The sequence below is a fragment of the Bos taurus genome, chromosome 7 (genome assembly GCF_002263795.3).
Source record: "Bos taurus isolate L1 Dominette 01449 registration number 42190680 breed Hereford chromosome 7, ARS-UCD2.0, whole genome shotgun sequence".
In the NCBI taxonomy this organism is placed as follows: Eukaryota; Metazoa; Chordata; class Mammalia; order Artiodactyla; family Bovidae; genus Bos; species Bos taurus.
In genome coordinates, this window is record NC_037334.1 from 110613531 (window position 1) to 110633981 (window position 20451).

Genomic DNA, 20451 nt, shown 5'->3' on the forward strand with positions numbered 1-20451 from the left:
GGTGAAAGCAAGCAGAAGGAAGTGCCTGTCTCAGTCAGCAGAAATCAGGTTGAGTGTTTGTGTGAAAGAAAGAACTCCACACACACACTGAAAAAAGGAAGGACCAACCACAGCCCGCATCTTGCGTGATGAGCAAGGTAACTCTGATGGACTTATTTTGTAATTTCAGGCAAGTATGTAAAACAGTGATCAACAAATGACAACCTATGTGCCAAATTAGGTACCCCACAATTTTTGTAAATACACTTTGTTGGAACATAGGCATACTCATTAACCAGTGTACCATGACGCTCCCACACTGCAATGTCATGATTGAGAAATGGCAAAAGACACTATGTGGCAATCTGAAAACATTATTCTCTGAATGTTTATAGTAAAACTTTGCTATCTTTGTTCTAAAACATTTCACAAATGGGTAAAAGAGGAGAGTGAAAAAGCTGGATTAAAACTCAACATTAAAAAAAAAAAACAAACAACTAAGGTTGCAATATCTAGTCCCATCACTTCATGGCAAATACAAGGGGAAAAGTGGAAACAATGACAGATTTTCTTTTCTTGGCCTCCAAAATCATTGCAGACAGTGACTGCAGCCAGAAATTGAGACACTTGCTTCTTGGAAAGAAAGCTATAGCAAACGTAGGCAGCATATTAAAAAAGCAGAAACATCAGTTTGCTGACAAAGATCTGTATAGTCAAAGCTATGGTCATGTATGGATGTGAGAGTTAGACCATAAAGCAGACTGAGAGCTGAAGAATTGATGCTCTTGAACTGTGGTGCTAGAGAAGACTCTTGAGAGCCCCTTGGACTGCAGGGAGATCCAACTAGTCAATCCTTAAAGAAATCAACACCCTGAAGAGTCATTGGAGGGACTGATGCTGAAGCTGAAGCTCCAATACTTTGGCCACCTGATGCGAAGAACTGATGCATTAGAAAAGACCCTGATCCTGGGAAGGAAGGCAAAAGTAGAAGGGGGTGGGAGAAGATGAGATGATTAGATAGCATCACCAACTCAATGGACATGAATTTGAGCAAACTGGGATATATTGAAAGACAGGGAGGCCTGGCATGCTGCAGTCCATGGGGTTGTAAAGAGTTGGACACGACTCAGTGACTGAACAGCAACAATAGCAATTTTAAAGAGATAAACTCAGGCTTGAGATATTTCCTTGGATTATGGGTATCAAACACATGGGGAGGTGAAGCCACTTGAGAAGGAACAAAGTCTAAGAGAATTCAACTGGACCAGGACCTTTGACTTATGAGGTCAGTTTCTCCTGCAGAGAATGAACTTTGTTCACTTTGTTAAATACTCCAGCTCAGAGAACACGGCCCTGCACTTGGATAAGCTAAAGCGCAAAGCAATTGCGACATAGTTTGTCTTTTACAAATCTCACCTCTTGTTTCTGGTTTCACATTTTCTCCCTTAAGAGCTTGGAACTATTGTGTTTTCATAAATGCATCAGTTGGTAAGGGTCTGCTCTGCGTCAGAGATAATTCTAAAATATTTACATTCACACTCTGACTACTGCTTTATCTCCTTCCCCCTGTTCTGTTGTCGAATTAGACCCCTTAATTTCTTGCTGGGCACAGCAGTGTCCAGAATAACAGACATTCCAGGTGCTCTGTTGGTTAGAGCTCCAAATGGACTTGGATCCTGCTAATCAGATGTACTTGTGAGAGATCCGAAGAGATGCCAAAGTTGTGCTTTCACTGCTTCTGCCATTTGAGTAAGTTTCTGTCTCCCATTGCCCTGCCCCAGTCATGATCCTGATGGTTTTCCAGTAGCTATAGGAACATCTGCATTGGTGGCCCCACCCCCCTGCCCCGTCGTCCTGTTCTGAAAGGATATCTTCAGTCTTCCAGCTGATTCCCTAAGCCGTAACAAAACCTGTACTAAATCTTTTTCTGATTAGACTAGTTGAAACGGCTTCTGTTCTTTCCAAGTGAATGGTGACTGGTCCAAAGTTTGGAATTTAAAAGTAAGGTGATACCCTGAAGGATATTGATGGACACTTTCTTGACCTGGCTATCTAAGAAGCAGTTGGTAAGGACAGCAGCAGCTGGCTCTCCTTCTCCACAGGTTCCACCTCCACCAATTCAATCGCAGAACCTGAGGGTGCCGAGGGCCACCCGGATCTCTGCTCAGGAAAGGCCAGAGAATCTCAAGGTGTAGCAGAGAATCTCCACCTGTGTCAAAGAATCTAAAATATTTGTGAACCTAATAATTTGGTGCTTCACAGTGTTAAAAATCCACTATATCAGTACCTCCACACTGAAGCAATGGTAAGAATTTGCTCTGAAGCGACTTGGTGGCCCTAATTCCTAGACAAGAACATGTCCAAAGCCTTCTGGGCTTGGCAAGAAGAATCAGCCCAGCAGTGCAGATCAGGTTAAGGGTGTAGCCCTACCTTTCAAAATCCTTATTTTAGGGCATCATGGAAGCCTCCCGTGATAGTTTTGAGGGCTCCCATAAAAAAGTACCACAAATTGGGTGGCTTGAACTACAGACATTTATTATCTTACAGTTTTAGAGGCTAGAGTTTGAGATCAGGGTGTCGGCAGGGCTGTTTCTTCTGAGAACCGCCAGGAAAACCTGTCCCGTGGCTCTCCCCTGGCTGTTGGCGGTTCACTGACAACCTCTGGCGTTTCTTGTCTTGTGGCTGCATCACCCTGATCTCTGCCTTTATCTTCATGTGGCATTGTCATTGTGTGTGTGGCTGTGTCCAGATTTCCCCTCCTTTTGTAAGGACACAGGTCATATTGGGTTAGGGCTCACCCCAATGATCTCATTTCAACTTGATGGCCACTGTGAAGATCTTGTCTTCAAATAAGGTCACATACTGTGATACTGGGAGTTAAGATCAAGCATATCTTTTTAGGATGGAGGACACAATTCAACCCATACTACTACTACTACTACTAAGTCGCTTCAGTCGTGTCCGACTCTGTGTGACCCCATAGATGGAAGCCCACAAGGCTCCCCCATCCCTGGGATTCTCCAGGCAAGAACACTGGAGTGGGTTGCCATTTCCTTCTCCAATGCATGAAAGTGAAAAGTGAAAGTGAAGTCACTCAGTCGTGTCTGACCCTTAGCGACCCCATGGACTGCAGCCCACCAGGCTCCTCCGTCCATGGGATTTTCCAGGCAAGAGTACTGGAGTGGGGTGCCATTGCCTTCTCCGAATTCAAACCATTGACATCATTAGACTGAAAAACAGCTGTGCAGACTGTAGCAGGTAGGAAGGAATGAAAACCATGTCTGTGGACTTCTGTTGATAAACGTAAACACACATGTGTATGTGTGTGTGCACGCGTGCATGTGTGTGAGTGTGTGTATAATTTCTAGATTATTTCTTTGGGTTCAATTTTTATACAGAAACTGACCAGAAGAAAAACTGCATGCTTATTAAGAGGAAATTCTTTACCAGAAAAACCATAAACCTGGCCTGCCAAAGCCTGATTTTCTTGAGTCAGTCTCAATGCAAACTTAAGTACCAAACTTAAACTAGCAAAAAGCAGGACGTGAGTTTGCAGCCCCAAGAACAGAAGACACCCCAATGCCCAATGGAGTGCGACGGAGGAGACTAATGGACCAAGAGGGACCACCAGGTAAACAAAGCCAGCGGTCCTGGAGATGCCAGAGGAAGCAGAGGGTTTGGATGGGCTAACCCAGGAAAGTATAATAGTCTATTGCCAGGGCAGACACCTCTGAACTTCCTGCCCATTACAATAATTTTTTTCTGAAGGAAACCTTTTACTATAGTTATCCTGTCCCTATTCCACCATAGAACTGTGTGTGTGTGTGTGTGTTAGGCATGGGGGAATAACTTACCAGTCACTTCCTGGATCACCTGTCCATAAGTAGCCACATCTGGACCTAATGGAGAGAAATTTGTGTTCTCCTAACGAAGACACAAAGAGAACTTTGTGTCACTCAGATATCCTGACCTAAACCAGAGCTGGGTTTAGTCTCTGAATGGAACTTTGAAGTCATCTCTTAGGTAAGGTATGAGTTTTCTCTCTGGGATAAAGGGTGCTCACAAATCTCAAGGATGGAAACTGTGATCTATGGCAGACTGCCAGACATCCTCCAATAGCTATTCTTCCCCTTTCTTTTAATCTATGGCAATAGAACCCCCAATATTTTATCTGGACACAAGATCACTCCAAATAAAGACCGCTATATTTCTGAGCTTTCCATACAGCTACAGCTGTGGTTATGAATTAGTTTCTGTCAATCAGCTGCTCTCTGGAAACATTCAGAAAGCAAGAGCCAGGAGAGGCGATGAGGAGGCCTCTGGTTTGCCTGCAGTGGCTTCTTGACCAGAGAGGCTTTCCTGGGCATTGTAGAGACAAAGTAGTTTTAAAATTGGTAACCATAGGAGCAGCTTCCTAAATGGACAGGGGGCTTCCCAAACATAGAAGACACAATAGGTCTCTTGGTGTCCCAGTGTTATGGTACAACTGAGATTTACTTTTGAGACCTCAAACTATAACTGATTTTGTCTTCCCTTACAGTTCTTTAGGATCTTTAAGACTCTGGAAAATTCCTTTTCTATTTAATCTAGCAGAAGGAATTTTCTGGGGTTCCAGCGGTTAGGACTCTGCACTTTCACTGCCAAAGCTGCGGGGTTCAATCTCTTGTCAGGGGACTAAGATCCAACAAGTCACCCGGCACAGCTAAATTAAAGAAAGAAAACCCAGGGCGGGGCTAGCAGAGTGTCTATTCACTGCAATTGAATGTGTCCAATACAGATTGGAGTTATTTTTTAATTTTATGGATAAAGAAACTAAGGCTTAGAGACAGTAGTGAGCTGGTTAACCAGTTCTCTATGAGGAAACAGTGCCCACATCTGTAGCATTTGACACCATCTGTGGAAAATACTCCTACCATGACTGGTTTCAAGTCTCCAAAGGTTTAAAAGCCTTTAGGCAAAATTCCGAAAAGTTTAACAGTTGGCCCTTGCAAGCTGGCTCCTGTTCAAACACACCATGCTTACAGAATTTAAGTAACTTCCCCAACATACCAAGTCAGTAACTATTTAATAAAAAGATTGAACACGTAGTGATATTTATTCTGTCTTAAAAATCATTGCAGTTTATCAGGAGAGTTCTGGGCTGCCAGTGTAACACTAACAGAAATGTACATCACTTGGTGTGCCCAGAGATTTCCTGAATGAACGTTGAGACAGTAGGTGAGGCAGGATTGGGGTGAGTAGTCTTTACTGATAGTATTACATGCATGTGACATAAAGGGGGTTTAAACAGCTTAAGATCATCAAAATTGCAAGTGGGACTTAAGGAATGAGAGATATAATTCATAAATTGAAAATTTTAAAGTTGGTGCTTCTTGACTGCTGTGAAACTGAGTTTGCGGTTGGGGTAGTTATGCCACAGACCTACTAGAGAATTCCTGAAGACCACAAAGTGCATGGAAACTGGGCTTCCTTCCAGCATGTTTATATTTTCATAGTATTGCTTTTTGATGTTAAATGAGCAATAGTGAAACCTATCGAGTACTTCCTGTTTTTTTCTTGGGTAGGGGGTTATGAAGAAGTTTGTCGCTTTGTCTAAAGAACTGGACCTGGTCACTGATCGAACCTCCTGATAACAATGACCCCAGGCATCTATTTTTTCCCTTTTGTTGTGACTGTGATGGCCCAGCTGAGGCAAAGTCTATTTAGGTAAGCGCTCAGAATAAACCTTACAATGAGATGACAGACCTTCTTTTTAAATTTTTGAGCAAAGAGCTAAATAATCTGCTAAAATAAGAGTTAAATCATGCAACATTTCTTAGATCTTAGCATTCAAAAATTATAAGACTGTACTGTATGGCACAAGGAACTATATTCAATATCCTGGGATAAACCATAGTAGAAGAGAATATGAAAAATGTGTGTCTGTGTGTGTATATATATAACTGAAGTGTATATATAAGTATAAAACAAAATTTCTCACTTTGCCATACAGCAGTAGTTAAGACAACATTGTAATTCAACTATACTTCAGCAAAAAATAAATTTAAAAAAATTATCAGGTGAAAGTGGAGGGAAAGAGAAGTACAAAGGAGAGGAGGTGGGTAAAGAAAGAGCGGAGGCTCAGACATGGGCCTACTGTCTCCTCGCGGGGAACACACTCATCCCCACGGGCTCCCGGGGCTCTGGGTGCTGTAGGGCCGACCGGTGGGGTCCTCTGGGATCTGCCAGGGAGACGTGGGGAGTTCTCGTTCTCTGGTCAAGTGACCGGACAGGCTTCGCTTCTACACATCGCAGAATAATAAAAGTATAGTGAGACTAGAGAGAGTTCTCAAATACGCTATTTCTTTATATAGAAAGAATATAAATCAAAAGGGCAAAGTATTCTGACATCAAGAGAATTTCTTACAAAGTAATGTGGGGTTATGTGAATCCAGTAGAAACATTTGACCTGGTTTCCTTCTATGAAGAAAGCTTTATTAAGTAGTTAAAAAATATCACTGCTTGACAAGTGAGAACAAATGCTAAGAAAATAAATATTTTAAAGAGAAATGCAAAGACACAATTTTACCTAAAATGCCGCTGCTTTAAAGATAGAGACTAATTTTAATTCCTACAACATCAGTCACTAGTTGTGATAGTATCTTCTGTTTTAATATTTCTTTCACTCATCCTGATGTCTTCATTGAGGAATTTGTCACCTCCCCAACCTCTTGTTTATAGTATTAGGTTAGTGCAAAAGTAATTGCAGTTTTGAACTGTGAATTTTAAATCATTATAACTAGGCTCAAATACATCTTTATTAGTCAAATAGGAACCATTACAATCTATACATTTTTGCCAATGAGAAGTAAGTTGGTTTATTCCTGTAGCATAAAAATCTGTGCTTCAGGATTCAGCGAACTCTTGGAAAGCATTTTCTGCCTCCTGCTGGTTCTGGAGGCATTTTCCCTGCAAAAAGTTGTCGAGATGTTTGAAGAAGTGGCAGTTGGTTGGCGAGAGGTCAGGTGAATATGGCGCATGAGGCAAAACTTCATGGCCCAATTCATTCAACTTTTGAAGCACTGGTTGTGAGACATGTGGTCAGGTATTGTGGAGAATTGGGCCCATTCTGTTGGCCAGTGTTGGCTTCAGCTTCTGTGCATCCCCTCAATTTGCTGGGAGTACTTCTCACATGTAATGGTTTCACCCGGATTCAGAAAGCTATAGTGGATCAAATGAGCAGCAGACCACCAAACAGTGACCAGGACTTTTTTTTTTTTTTGGTGCATGTTTGACTTTGGGAAGTGCTTTGGAGCTTCTTCTCAGTCCGGACCAGCCACTGAGCTGGTCACTGCCGTTTGTTGTATAAAATCCACTTTTCATCACACGTCACAATCTGATCAAGAAATGGTTAATTACTGTTGCATAGAATAAGAGAAGACTACACTTCAAAATTACTTTTTAAAAAAATTTTTGGTCGGCTCATGAGGCATCCACTTATCTAGCTTTTTTACTTTTTCAATTTGGTTCAAGTGCTGAATGACCATAGGATGGTCAATGTTGAGTTCTTCGGCAGCTTCTCATGTAGTTGTAAGAGGATCAGCTTCGATGATGGCTCTCCATTGGTCGTTGTCACCTTCCGATGGCCAGCCACTGCGCTCCTCATCTTCAAGGCTTTGCAAAACTTTGAGCCACTGTTGCACTGTACTTTCATTAGCAGTTCCAGGGCCAAATGAGTTGTTGATGGTGTGAGTTGTCTCCACTGTTTTATGACCCATTTCGAACGTGAATTAAAAAATCACTTGAATTTGCTTTTGGTCTAACATCATTTCTGTAGTCTAAAATAAATTTACAGTTCAGTTCAGTTCGGTTGCTCAGTCATATCTGACTCTTTGCGACCCCATGAATCGCAGCACGCCAGGCCTCTCTGTCCATCACCAACTCCCGGAGTTCACTCAGACTCACGTCCATCGAGTCGGTGATGCCATCAAGCCATCTCATCCTCTGTCGTCCCCTTCTCCTCCTGCCCCCAATTCCTGCCAGCATCAGAGTCTTTTCCAATGAGTCAACTCTTCGCATGAGGTGGCCAAAGTGCTGGAGTTTCAGCTTTAGCATCATTCCTTCCAAAGAAATCCCAGGGCTAATCTCCTTCAGAAGGGACTGGTTGGATCTCCTTGCAGTTCAAGGGACTCTCAAATGCTGGGCTGGAAGAAGCACAAGCGGGAATCAAGATTGCCGGGAGAAATATCAATAACCTTAGATATGCAGATGACACCACCTTTATGGCAGAAAGTGAAGAGGAACTAAAAAGCCTCTTGATGAAGGTGAAAGAGGAGAGTGAAAAAGTTGGCTTAAAATTCAACATTCAGAAAACTAAGATCATGGCATCTGGTCCCATCACTTCATGGGAAATAGATGGGGAAACAGCGGAAACGGTGTCAGACTTTATTTTTTTGGGCTCCAAAATCACTGCAGATGGTGACTGCAGCCATGAAGTTAAAACATGTTTACTCCTTGGAAGAAAAGTCATGACCAACCTAGATAGCATATTCAAAAACAGAGACATTACTTTGCCAACAAAGGTCTGTCTAGTCAAGGCTGTGGTTTTTCCAGTGGTCATGTATGGATGTGAGAGTTGGACTGTGAAGAAAGCTGAGCGCCGAAGAATTGATGCTTTTGAACTGTGGTGTTGGAGAAAATAAATCTACAGTAAACGGCAAATCATAAATCATTAGCAAAAAAAACATAAATTGAGAAATGCACATTAAAATGATGTATAACATAACCACATTTGTTTAAGAATATATTCCACTCTGTAATGGCAAAGTGCAACAATGCAAAACAATTGCTTTTGCACCAGCCCAACAGTATCTTTTAATATTTCTTCCACCCGTCCTGATGTCCTCACTCCTCTGTCACCACCACAATCGCACATATATAGTATTATGCTAAAATCTTAATGGTATGGAATACATTGCCCTGCTTCCAGTCCTTTGCAGCCAAATCTGAGTATGGATTTCTTTACAGGAAGTTTTAAAACTCCAAAGTCAGTGTCTTCAATAGATATCAACTTTCTTGGGTTATCTATGTCTTCAATAAGCCTGGTATGTAATGTGTATCTTTTAAGGAATTTGATGTTTTCTTATTTCTTAAGGTAGAAGTTGATGTTATTAACTACAGATCTTTCTTCATTTTTAACGTGTGTTTTTCTATATAGGAATATACAGGAAAATATAAAAATAAAAATTAAAAAAATTCTTATGTGAAATGAACTTGGAATCTTTGCACTCATTCTTTAGTATTTTCTTAGATGAATTCCAAGAAGCAAAAATTCTGAGTCAATGAATATTTACTTCTTTTTATAGAATTTGTACTTACTTCCAGGTGTTTTGTTTCATGCTTTTCTTTATATTTAATAATGTACAAATATTTTCTTCAGATCAATTTTTTCTATACTATATTCTTTGTGACTGTATAATACTTTATTGATACATCAAATTGTACTTGATAATTCTCTGTTGTTGGACATCTTGGCTTTTTCTGATTTGAGACAAATTTCCATAATGCTTTAATAAATCACCTTAGTTTGTGGAAAAATATCGACTTCATAAAAGCAGTGATTTAGGAAAATTAGTCAGGAACTAGTTATCTATTGAAAGCATTGGATCACTGAATCAAATCTAACACCGTATTAAAAGGATAAAACACATCATGACCAAGAAGGGTTTATCTAAGGGGTGCAGTTAGTTTAGCATTTGAAAAATCAATCAATGACAATTACCCTATTAAAAGACTAGAAAAGGAAAACAATATCATCATCTCAAGAGATGAAGAAAAGGAGTTTGAAAAATACCCAACATTGATCCTAATAAAAACACTCCACAAACTAGGAATAGAAGAAATAACCTCAACTTGATAAAAGGTGTCTATGAAAACCGTACTGCTAACACCATAATGTTCCAAGATGAAATTCTTCCCACCAAGAGGAGGAAACAGGCAAAGCTGTCTACTCATCACTTCTATTTAATATTGTACTGAAGGTTTTCACCAGCCCACCAGACAAGAAAGAGAAATAAAGGATATCCTGATTGGAGATGAAGAAGTAAAATTGATGTTAATCACAGATAACATGATCATCTGTAGAAAATCACATGAAATCTATTTATCTGTGTATTTACTAGAACTAATAAGTAGTTTAGTAACGTTTGAAAATGTAAGATCAATACACTAGCAACAAACAACTGGAAATTGAAATTAAAATAACAATCCATTTATAATCACATAAAACATGAACTACTTAAGAGATAAATATACGGGGAAAATGTGGAAGACCTGTCCTCTATTAATTACAAAATATAATGAGAGGAAGAACTCCTAAATGGAGATAGATGCCATGTTTATGGATAAACATGGATAGAATATCAATTCTCCCCAACTTGTATATAGATTTAATGCAATCCCAGTTAAAATCTCAACAGGCCCCGTTGTAGATGTTGACTGCTAATTCTAAAATTTATGTTGAAATGCAAGGGACGTAGAACACCCAATACAACTTTGAAAAAGAACAAAGCGGGCTAACACACCATCTGACTTCAGGTTTTAGTATAAAGTTACACTGATCAAGGTGTGATATTAGACTCAAGAAAGACAAATAGATCAGTAGAACAGAACAGAGAATCTAGCAGTAGACCCACACGTATATGCAGAACTGATTTCAACAAACATGCCAAGGCAATTTGAAAGTACGAGGTTAATTGAGTAAATTATTTTGTATAGGATGCAACCATTAAATTTTGCTGTAAAAACACATATGTCAGCATAGTAAGATGTTCATAATGTATTAGGAGAAAACTGCAAGGTCTACAACAGTTTGGCACATTATTATTCTATTGTTAATAGGATCTATATTTTTTCAAAAGGATACACACAGATAAATACATGCATTTACACACAATAAAAGTGATTGTTAATAGTAGGAGCTTGAAATTGCTTATAATTTTAGTTTAGCTTTCAGTGTTTATGCTTCTAATTTATTTACTTATAATAGATACACACTGTAATAAAAACCAAAACCAACTCTTCCTTGAAGCATGTAGGATCTAGTGCCCAACTATGGATCAAACCTGGTCTCTCTGCGTTAGGCTCACAGAGTCTTAGCCACTGAACTACCAGGAAAGTCCCTGGGGCAAATTATTAACTTCACTTTATCTCAGTTTTCTCTTTTAAAAATTGTAGATGAAGAACTCGGGTTTCCCTGGTGGGTCAGACAGTAAAGAATCTACCTGCAATGCAGGAGGCCAGTTCCCAAGCTGGGTTGGGAAGGTCCCCTGGAGAAGGAAATGGCAACCCACTCAAGTATTCTTGCCTGGAGAATTTTATGGACTGAGGAGCCTGGTGGGCTACAGTCTATGAGGTTACAAAGAGTTGGATGTGACTGAGTGGCTAACACACAGACAAGAGAACTTACCTCAGAGAGTTGTGGGGTAAATAAGTAGTACTGAAAAGTATTAGAATATTTTGGGGACATAGTAAGCACTCAATGGATGTTAGCTATATAATTACAATGATTGTTTTTATTATCATCACAACCTCAAAACCAAGTCTCAGTTATATGTATCCTTTGGGTAAACCTGAAAAATTTAAGGGCTTAGGAAGCATTCTGAAATACCCCCTAGATTTGAATTTCTATTATTTAGTCTTCTTAGTTTGTCTAAGATTTCTCATACACTGTCTGTCTCTAAGCAGTATTTAGGCAGCAAATAAAATTAGAATTTAGAGCTGATTGAAAATTAAATGTCCATTGCAAAGCCCAACTTTTGCCACAAGGTGGCAATAAAACACTAGTTATGATTTTTAAAATGGAATTCTCCAGGCAAGAATACTGGAGTGGGTAGCCATTCCCTTCTTCAGGGGATCTTCCCAACCCAGGGATCAAACCCAGGTTTCCGGCTTTGCAGGCAGATACTTCACCGTCTGAACCACCAGGGAAGCCCTGAAAATTTAATGTCCATTGCAAAGCCCAACTTTTGCCACGAGGTGGCGATAAAACACCACCACCACCACCGCTGTTGCTGCTGCTGCTACTACTAAGTCTCTTCAGTCGTGTCCGACTCTGTGCGACCCCAGAGACGGCAGCCCACCAGGTTCCCCCGTCCCTGGGATTCTCCAGGCAAGAACACTGGAGTGGGTTGCCATTTCCTTCTCCAATGCATGAAAGACAAAAAATAAAGTGAAGTCGCTCAGTCATGTCCGACTCTTAGCGACCCCATGGACTGCAGCCCACCAGGCTCCTCCGTCCATGGGATTTTCCAGGTGCGAGTACTGGAGTGGGTTGCCATTGCCTTCCCCCGATAAAACACTAGTTATGAGTTTTAAAGTCAACAGCAGAAGAGACTTTGGAGAACCTTCATCATCTATTTAGGTAAACATCATTAAGGACTCTGGGCTTCTTCAGTGGCTCAGCGGTAAAGAACCCACCTGCAGTACAGTATCTGCAGGAGACCCAGGTTGGATCCCTGGCTTGGGAAGATCCCCTGGAGAAAGGTCTGGCAACCCATTCCATTATTCTTGCCTGGAGAATCCCATGGACAGAGGAGCCTGCAGGTGGGCTTCAGTCCATGCAGTTGCAAGGAGTTGGATAGGACTGAAGCGACTGAACTGAGCATGCATGCACAAAAAAACTCATAATTTAAAGAAATGACCCCTAATCCACATTTACTTGCATATTTTCTAATTTCTCTCTCCTCAGATAGGAAAGATGGAGAGAAAGGGAATCAGGAGTCAAATTTCTCTTCTCTGAGACCAGTGGACTTGGTCAGAGGATTTAGTATTTTGGGGACCTTTCCAGCTTGGTTGCAAGAAGCCTGGCAAAGGTCAGGTTCTGTCTGAAGCAGTGCTTGCCTGTGCTTAGCTGTGCACTCTAGACATGAGGAATCTTTATTTTTCCATCGATTGCTGCCTAAAAATAGGGGAAGGTTCTTTACCTGCAAGCTCCCTCTGGCTAACTGTTTCATGGGTGAGAACACTGCCAAAGAATGTTCAAACTACTGCACAGCTGCACTCATTTCACATACTAGAAAGGTAATGTTCAAAATCCTTCAAACTAGGATTCAACAATATGTGAAACAGGAACTTCCAGATTTACAAGCTGGATTTAGAAAAGGCAGAGAAACTAGAAATCAAATCTCCAACATCCTTTGGATCATCAAAAAAAGCAAGAGAATTCCAGAAGAACATCTACTTTTGCTTCATTGACTATGACAAAGCCTTTGACTATATGGATCACAACAAACTGTGGAAAATTCTTCAAGAGATGGGAATACCAGACCACCTGACCTGCCTCCTAAGAAATCTGTGTGCAGGTCAAGAAGCAACAGTTAGTACTGGACATGGAACAACAGACTGGTTCCAAATAGGAAAAGGAGTACATCATGGCTATATATTGTCACCCTGCTTATTTAACTTAGATGCAGAGTACATCATGAGAAACACTGGGCTGGATGAAGCACAAGCTGGAATCAAGATTGCCGGGAGAAATATCAATAACCTCAGATATGCAGATGACACCACCCCTATGGCAGAAAGTGAAGAAGAACTAAAGAGCCTCTTGATGAAAGTGAAAGAAGAGAGTGAAAATGGTGGATTAAAGCTCAACATTCAGAAAACGAAGATCATGGCATCTGGTCCCACCCATCACTTCATGGCAAATAGATGGGGAAGAAATGGAAAAAATGACAGACTAAACTTTATTGGGCTCCAAAATCAGTGTGGACACTGGCTGCAGCCATGAAATTAAAATTTACTTACTCCTTGGAAGAAAAGCTATGACAAACCTCGACAGTGTATTAGAAAGCAAAGACAGAACTTTGCCGACAAAGGTCTGTATTAGTCAAAGCTATGCTTTTTCCAGGAGTCATGTATGAATGTGAGAGTCGGACCATAAAGAAAGCTGAGCACTGAAGAATTGATGCTTTTGAACTGAGGTGTTGGAGAAAACTCTTGAGAGTCCCTTGGACTGCAAGGAGACCAAACCAGTCCATTCTAAAGGAAATCAGTCCTGAATACTCACTGGAAGGACTGATGCTGAAGCTCCAATACTTTGGCCACCTGATGTGAAGAACTGATTCATTGCAAAATACCCTGTGCTGGGAAAGATTGAAGGCAGGAGAAGAAGGGGATGACAGAGGATGAGATGGCTGGATGGCATCACTGACTAGATGGATGTGAGTTTGAGCAGGCTCTGGGAGTTGGTGATGGACAGGGAGGCCTGGTGTGCTGCAGTCCATGGGTTGCAAAGAGTTGGACATGACTGAACATGACTGAGCAACTGAACAACAGTAGCAAATGCTGTGGTCTCACATGCTTGGTCACAGGTCTCCAGCAGGAAAAAGAAGACAGAAACGAGGTTTGATGCTGAGGATGTTATCAGTGACTCATGAGCAGCCTGTCCAAGTTCAAGGGGAGGCCAAAGTACCAGGGGTCAGTGCTTTAATAATATTGTAAGTACAAAATGCTCTTAGTCTCTGTATCTGCAAGTCCTCAGCATTCAGGTTTAAGCTACGGGGCTGTCCAGTATGTTTCAAGTTCTTGAATATATTCTTCCCAACATGGCTGCCACCAGTCACCAGTCTTCAACTGGTCTAAATATGGACTCCATTCTCCTACATTACTACAAATGTTCTCTATGGATGCCACTTATCAAGAGGATTAATTATTGTTACTGTGGTAAAAGGGCTTCCCAGGTGGCATTAGTGATAAAGAATCCACCTGCCAACTCAGGAGACATAAGAGATGGGGGTTTGATCCCTGAGAAGATCCCCTGGAAGAGAAAATGGCAACCTACCCCAGTATTCTTGCCTGAAGAATCTCATGATGTACTCTGCATATAAGTTAAATAAGCAGGGTGACAATATACAGCCTTGACGTACTCCTTTTCCTATTTGGAACCAGTCTGTTGCTCCATGTTCAGTTCTAACTGTTGCTTCCTGACCTGCATATAGGTTTCTCAAGAGGCAGGTCAGGTGGTCTGGTATTCCCATCTCTTTCAGAATTTTCCCCACTTTATTGTGATTCACACAGTCAATGGCTTTTGCATAGTCAATAAGGCAGAAATAGATGCTTTTCTGGAACTCTCTTGCCTTTTTGATGATCCAATGGATGTTTTCAATTTGATCTCTGGTTCCTCTGCCTTTTCTAAAACCAGCTTGAACATCTGGAAGTTCATGGTTCATGTATTGCTAAAGCCGGGCTTGGAGAATTTTGAGCATTACTTTACTAGCATGTGAGATGAGTGCAATTGTGCAGTAGTTTAAGCATTCTTTGGCATTGCCTTTCTTTGGGATTGGAATGAAAACTGACCTTTTCCAGTCCTGTGGCCACTGCTGAGTTTTCCAAATTTGCTGGCATATTGAGTGCAGCACTTTCACAGTATTATCTTTCAGAATTTGAAATAGCTCAACTGGAATTGCATCACCTCCACTAGCTTTGTTCATAGTGATGCTTTCTAAGGCCCACTTGACCTCACATTCCAGGATGTCTGGCTCTAGGTGAGTCATCACACCATCGTGATTATCTGGGCCATGAAGATCTTTTTTGTACAGTTCTTCTGTGTATTCTTGCCCCCTCTTCTTAATATCTTCTGCTTCTGTTAGGTCCATGCCATTTCTGTCCTTTATCAAGCCCATCTTTGCATGAAATATTCTCTTGATATCTCTAATTTTCTTGAAGAGATCCCTAGTCTTTCCCATTCTGTTGTTTTCCTCCATTTCTTTGAATTGATCACTGAGGAAGGCTTTCTTATTTCTCCTTGCTATTCTTTGGAACTCTGCATTCAGATGCTTATATCTTTCCTTTTCTCTTTAGCTTTTCACTTCTCTTCTTTTCACAGCTATTTATAAGGTCTCCTCAGAGAGCCATTTTGTTTTTTTGCATTTCTTTCTCTTAGGGATGGTCTTGATTCCTATCCCCTGCACAATGTCATGAACCTCTGTCCATAGTTCATCAGGCACTCTACCCATCAGATATAGTTCCTTAAATCTATTTCTCACTTCCACTGTATAGTCATAAGGGATTTGATTTAGGTCATACCTGAATAGTCTAGTGGTTTTCTCCACTTTCTTCTATTTCAGTCTGAATTTGGCAATAAGGAGTTCATGATCTGAGCCACAGTCAGCTCCTGGTCTTATTTTTGTTGACTGTATAGAGCTTCTCCATCTTTGGCTGCAAAGAATATAATCAGTCTGATTGTGGTGTTGACCATCTGGTGATACCATGTGTAGAGTCTTCTCTTGTGTTGTTGGAAGAGGGTGTTTGCTACGACCAGTGTGTTCTCTTGGCAGAACTCTACCAGCCTTTGCCCTGCTTCATTCCGTACTCCGAGGCCAAATTTGCCTGTTACTCCAGGTGTTTCTTGACTTTCTACTTTTGCATTACAGTTCCCTATTATGAAAAGGACATCTTTTTGGGGTGTTAGTTCTAGAAGGTCTTGTAAAGAAGAATCAATCAATAATGAATAATGCAATAACTGAGATCAAAAGTACTTTGGAGATAGCCAACAGTAGAAAAACTGAGGCTGAAGAGAGGATAAATGAGGTGGAAGATAGAATGGTGGAAATAAATGAAGCATAGAGGAAGAAACAAAAAAAGAATTCAAAGAAATGAGGACAACCTAAGAGACCTCTGGGACAATGTTCAATGCCTGAGCATTCAAATCATAAGTGTTCCAGAAGAAGAATACCAAAGGAAAGGGGGGCCTGAGAAAAAAAATTTAAGGAGATAATAGTAAAAAAAAAAAAAAAAAAGAATTCCCTAAAATGGGGAAGGAAAGAGCCACTCAAGTCGAAGAAAATCAGAGAGTCCCAAACAGAATAAACCCAAAGTGAAACTCCCCAAGTCACATATTAATCACACTAATGAAGATCAAACACAAAGAACAAATATTAAAAGAAGCAAGGAAAAACAGCAAATAACACACAAGGAAATTACTATAAGGATAACAGCTGATTTTTCAATATAAACTTTTCAGGCCAGAAAGGAATGGCAGGACATACTTAAAGTGATGAAATATAAAAACCTACAACCAAGATTACTCTACCCAGCAAGGATCTCTTTCAGATATGAAGGAGAAATCAAAAGGTTTAGAGACAAGCAAAAGCTGAGAGAATTCAGCACCACCAAACCAACTCTTCAATAAATACTAAAGAATCTTCTATAGACAGGACACACAGAAAAAGTTTATAAAAATTGAACCCAAAACAGCAAAGTAGCTGGTAATGGGATCATACGTATCAATAATTACCTTAATGTAATGGGTAAATGCCCCAACCAAAAGACAAAACTGGTCACATATATTCAGAACCAAACCCCCTATATATGCTGTCTACAAGATACCCACCTCAAACCAAAGGACAGACCTGAAATTGCAAGGCTGGAAAGTGGTACTTCATGCAAATGGAGAACAAAAGAAAGCAGAAGGTACAATTCTCATATCTGATAAAATAGACTTTGAAATAAAGACTGTGAGATGAGACAAAGAAGGACACTACATAATGATCAAAGAATCAATCCAAGAAGATATTACAATTATAAATATATGTGCACCCAACATAGGAGCACCTAAATACATAAGGCAAATGCTAATAAATATGAAAGGGGAAATAAACAATAATACAATAATAGTGAGGGACTTAAATACCCCATTCACACCTATGGATAGATCAATGAAACAGAAACTTAATAAGGAAACACAGGCTTGAAATGATACAATGGACCAGTTTGTCCTAATTGATATTTATAGGGCATCTCACTCTAAATCAATTAATTTCACTTTTTTCTCAAGTGAACACAGAACATTCTCCAGGATAGATCACATCCTGGTTCATAAATCTAGACTTATCAAATAAAAAATTATTGGAATCAAGCATCTTTTCTGATCACAATGCAGTAAGATTAGATGTCAACCACAGGCGGGGGGAAACTATTAAAAATGCAAACATATAGAGGCTAAATAACACATTTCTGAATAACCAACAGACCATGGAAGAAATAAAAAAGGAAATAAAAATATGCATAGAAACAAACAAAAATGAAAACAAGGCAAACCAAAACCTATGGGATTCAATAAAAGCAGTGCTAAAAGGAAAGTTTATACCAATACAAGCTTACCTCAGGAAACAAGAGAAACATCATATAAATAACCTAACATTACACCTAAAGCAACTAGAAAAAGAAGAATCTCAAAGTTAATAGAAGGAAGAAATCATAAAAATCAGAGCAGAAATATCTGAAAGAGAAAGGAAAGAGACTATAGCAAAAATCAACAAAACTAAAAGCTCGTTCTTGGTGAAGATAAATAAAATAGACAAACTATTAGCCAGATTCATCAACAAAAAAGAAAGAAGAATCAAATCAATAAAACTAGAAATGAAAACGGAGTAATCACAAAAAACAACACAGAAATACAAAGGATCATTAGACACTACTGTCAGCAAATATATACCAATAAAATGGACAACTTGGAAAAAATGGACAAATTCTTAGAAAAGTATAATGTTCCAAAACTGAACCAGGAAAAAATAGAAAAGCTTAACAGACCCAGCACAATCATGAAAATCAAAACTGTAATTAAAAAATCTTTCAACAAACAAAAGCCCAGGACCAGATGGCTTAATGGGTGAATTCGGCGAAAAATTTAGAGAAGGGCCAACACCTATCCTATTCAAACTCTTCAAGAAAATTGCAGAGGAAGGTAAACTCCCAAATGAATTCTATGAGGTTACTATCACCTTAGCCAAAACCAGATGAAAATGCCACAAGAAAGAAAACTACAGGCCAATATCAGTGATGAACATAGATGCAATTATCCTCAACAAAATTCTAGAAAAAAAGTATCCAACAACATATTAAAAAGATCATACATCATGACAAAGTGGGTTTTATCCCAAGGATGCAAGGATTCTTCAATATTTCCCAATAAATCAATATGATACACCATATTAACATAATACACTAGATTAAATTGAAAGATAAAAACAATATGATTATCTCAGATGCAAACAGGCATGAAAGGAACATACTTCAACATAATAAAAGCCATCTATGACAAACCCATAGTAAACATTATCCTCAATGGCAAAAAACTTAAAGCATTTCCTCTAAAGTCAGGAGTAAGACAAAGGTGCCCACTCTCAACAGTACTATTCACCATAGCTTTGGAAGTCCTAGCCACAGGAATCAGAGTAGAAAAAGAAATAAAATGAATCCAGTTTGGAAAAAAAGAAGTAAAACTCTCACTGTTTAGAGATGATGAGATCCTTGCATAGAAAACCTGCAAGAGACTTTCAGAAAATTACTAGAGCTAGCTAATCAATGAATGTAGTAAAGTTTCAATATATAAAGTTAACACACAGAAATCCTTTGTATTCCTATACACTAACAATGAGAAAGCAAAGAGAAATTAATGAAATAATCCCATTCACCATTGCAACAAAAAGAATAACACACTTAGGAATAAATTAAAATATTTAGGAATAAATTTACCTATAGAAACAAAAGACCTACAGAAAACTATAAAGTACTGATAAAACAAATAAAAATTGACACAAATAGATGGAGAAACATACCATGTTTATTGATCAGAATTATCAATATAGTGAAAATCAGTATAATACACAAAGCAACCTATAGATTTAATGCAATCACAGTCAAGCTACCAATGGTATTTTTCACAGAACTAGAACAAATAATTTCACAGTTTGTATGGAAACACACCAAAAAGCCTCCAATAGCCAAGTAATCTTGAGAAAGAAAAATGGAACTGGAGGAATCAACCTGCCTGACTTCAGACTATACCACAAAGCTACAGTCATCAAGACAGTATGGTAATTGCACAAAGACAGAAATATAGATCAATGGAACAAAATAAAAGCCCAGAGATAAACCCATGTACATATGGACACCTTATCTTTGACAAGGAGGCAAAATATACAATGGAGAATAGACAATCTCTTCAACAAGTGGTGCTGGGAAAACTGGTCAGCCACCTGTAAAAGAATGGAACTAGGACACTTTGTAACCATACACAAACATAAATTCAAAGTGGATTAAATCTAAATGTAAGACCAGAAATTATAAAACTCTTAGCAGAAAACATAGTCAGAACACCCTCTGACATATGTCACAGCAAGATCCTTTATGACCCAGGTCTCAAATAATAGAAATACAAGAAAAAATAGAAATAGGACCTGATTAAACGTAAACACTTTTGCACAATGAAGAAAACTATAAGCAAGGTGATAAGCAGCCTTCAGAATGGGAGAACATAGGAGCATACAAAACAGCTGATGAAGAATTAATCTCCAAAACATACAAGCAGCTCAATAACTGAAAAATAAATGATCCCATCGGAAAAAAAAAAAAAAAAAAGGCCAAAGAACTAAACAGACATTTCTTCAAAGAAGACATACAGATGGCTAATAAACACAAGAAAAAATGGTC

The 20451-nt window shown here is 39.4% G+C and overlaps 1 pseudogene; it reads left to right on the forward strand.

Moving 5' to 3' along the window:
- Positions 1-6945: 6945 nt before the first annotated feature.
- Positions 6946-20451, forward strand: part of OR5M9FP (olfactory receptor family 5 subfamily M member 9F, pseudogene) — a 39253-nt pseudogene continuing 25747 nt past the window's right edge.